This window comes from Prinia subflava, unplaced genomic scaffold (assembly GCF_021018805.1).
Source record: "Prinia subflava isolate CZ2003 ecotype Zambia unplaced genomic scaffold, Cam_Psub_1.2 scaffold_167_NEW, whole genome shotgun sequence".
Taxonomy (NCBI): Eukaryota; Metazoa; Chordata; class Aves; order Passeriformes; family Cisticolidae; genus Prinia; species Prinia subflava.
In genome coordinates this window covers 42,501-45,000 of record NW_026960689.1, presented here as the reverse complement: position 1 = coordinate 45,000, position 2,500 = coordinate 42,501, and the positions used below count along the sequence as shown (strand labels likewise).

Here is a 2,500-nt window from a genome sequence, read left to right as displayed (position 1 = left end):
GCGTGGGCGCCCGCGCTTGGGCGCGGCCCGAGTTCTCCCGAGGCCCGGCTCTCTCGTACGCTGCGTGAGGCCCGACCGTGTGCGGGAGGGAGGGGTGTTCGGCTCCACCCCTCCCGAAGGCGCTCTCCCGCCCCTTCCCTGGCTCCTTCTGCTCGTCGGGCGACGGCCGGCCGTCCGGCCGTCGCCGCGCCGGCGGGCGATGGCGAATGGCGAGGGAAAGGGCCGCGGGAAGCCCTTCGGGGCTCGGAGGAGGCGGCTCCTCCGGCCCTTCCCGCAGCGGGGAAGGAGGGCTGTTTTGCCACCCGGCAAAAGCCCCATCTCCAGGCCGAACGGTAACCTTGCGTGGCGGGGAAATCGCGAGGGCCGGGCTCTCCGGGCGTTCCGGGCCGCGCTTTTGCCGGGCGCGAGCCGCGCGCGGACCGCCGCCGGGGTTGGCGCGGCGGCGGCGGTGGCGATTCTCGCCCCGTCGTCGGCCGTGGCCTCTCGGCGGGGTGCGCGAGGTTCTCGGCGGCCGGGCCGCGTCCCCGCTCCGGCGGGGCGGTCCGAGCCGCGGCGGTCCTCTCGGGCGCAGCGCCGGGCTGCTGAGGGAAACCCCGGGCCCCGAGACGGACTCCGCGGTGGTGGCGGCGGATGTCGGGCGCGCCCCCGCCGGCGGACGCTCCCCCGATGGCGGCAGCGGGGGAGGCACCCCGGCGGGGCCATAGAGGTCGTTTCCCTCGCCCCAGGGCCAGGTACCTAGCGCTCCGCGTCCCGGCGGCCCCGCACGTTCCCTCGGTGTCGTCACACGCCGATGGGGGCCGAAAGGGCCGCCGAGCCCGGGCGGAGGTTTAAAGACTCGGGCGGCTCGGCGCGTCCCGCCGTGGCGGGCGCGGCGGGCGGCGGCGGCGGCGGGTCGCCGGGCGGCGGCGCGGCGCCATTGAGGGGTGGGGAGCTACTCCCGCCGATCCCCTGCGGTGGTGTCCGTTGCGACCGGCCGAGCTTCCTCGTCGCCGTCGTCCTCGCTGCGCGCGCGCGCGCGGGGGCTCTCGTGCCGCGCCGGGGAGGGGCGCCCTGCCCCCCCCTCTCCGCGGCCCGGTCTCGGCGGAGAGGCCGTGGCGCGCGACCGGCCGCGGGGCCGGCCGGACCCGCTGGCCTCGAAGCGGGGCGACGCCGGCGGAGAGCGCGCGCTCTCCGCCTTCCCTCAGCCGCGGGGTTGCGGCCGCCGGGCCCCCCCCGCCGCGCTCTTCTTCCTCGGCCGCCGCCGCGCTCTCGCGTGCGGCGCCGCGTCAGGCGCGGCCGCGCCTTCTCTCTCTCCTCGACGGCCTTCTTCCTCGAACGCACACCGGCGGCGCCGCCCGCCGGCCGCCCCTGGCTGGGCCGCCCGTCCGCCCAGGGCGAGCGCTCTGCGGTCGCGCCGTCTCGCTGGATGCCGACGAGTGCCGGGCGACCCCCCGTGCCGAGCGGCGGCGTCGCCGCTCGACGGGTGTCCCTCTCGGGGGATGGTCGGCCGGAAGGCGCTCGCCGTCGCCTGCGGTTGTCCCGGCTCGGGCCACGCTCGTCGCTTCCCCGTTGCCCTTTCCTGGCGGCCGCGTGCGGGCCGAAGGGAAAGGCGCGCGCGGGCGGCCGCGGGGGCAGCCCTCCGCCCGGTCTCTGAGCGGAAGCGAGGAGAACGGGCGTTGCCCCCCGGTTTCGCTCCGTGCCGTCTTCCCGACGGGCGCGTGCTTGCGGGAAAGGGGCCCCGACGGTGCGAAGAGGCGGCGGCGGTCCCGGGAGTGCAGCCGCAGGGGCGGTGGGTCTGCCGCCCGGCAGGCCTCGGGCGCTCGCGATGCCGGCTCGGGACTCGGTGTGGGCGTCCGCCTCCGGCGCCGGCTGGCGGAGCGTGGCCGCCAGACGCGAGCCTGCCGGCGGGAGCGGTCCCGCGCGGGGGTGCGTCGGCGAGGCGGTCGTCGCCGCGTGTCGTCTCGGGCGTCGTAAGGTCCGCTGTTGTGAGAGAGAGAGGCCGGCCGCGTGGCTGGCGTGGCGGCGCTCCGCGAAGTCCGCGGAGAGCGGTCCGAGGGAAGTCGGGCGCGAGCGGGGGGGCCGACGGCCGCGCCCCCGGCCTCGCGTGCGCGTCGTCCCGCGAGAGAGGCCGGGCGGGCCCGCCGTGCTCGCGCGGGGTCCGGTGCGCGCCGCGCGGCTCCCCTCCGCGCGGAGACCGGGCCGAGCCCGAGCGCCTGGGCCGCCTCCGAAGGACGGCATGCGAGGTGGCGCCTCCCCTCGCGGGGGGAGGCGGTCGGGGGCGCGGGCCCCCCCGCCTTTTTGCCGGCCTTGGGAGCGTTCGTTGGGGTGAACTTCTTTTTCCCCGCCTCCGTTTCTGTGTGTGCTCGTACGGTCGGGGCGAGGAGCGCGCGCCCGCGCGCCCTCGCCGCCAAAAAAGGGGGCCGCTTCGCGCGGAGCGGTCCCGGCCCCTCCGCGCGCGCGGAGACGGTGCCGAAAGCCAGACAACTCTTAGCGGTGGATCACTCGGCTCGTGCGTCGATGA

The 2,500-nt window shown here is 78.4% G+C and overlaps 1 non-coding gene across 1 annotated transcript in view; it reads left to right on the top strand.

Moving 5' to 3' along the window:
- The first annotated feature begins 2,461 nt into the window (after window positions 1–2,461).
- LOC134565315 (5.8S ribosomal RNA) overlaps window positions 2,462–2,500 on the top strand; it is a 153-nt gene continuing 114 nt past the window's right edge. Inside the window, exon 1 of the ribosomal RNA XR_010083867.1 lies at window positions 2,462–2,500. This exon is cut by the window's right edge and continues 114 nt beyond it. This is a non-coding gene — a ribosomal RNA (5.8S ribosomal RNA).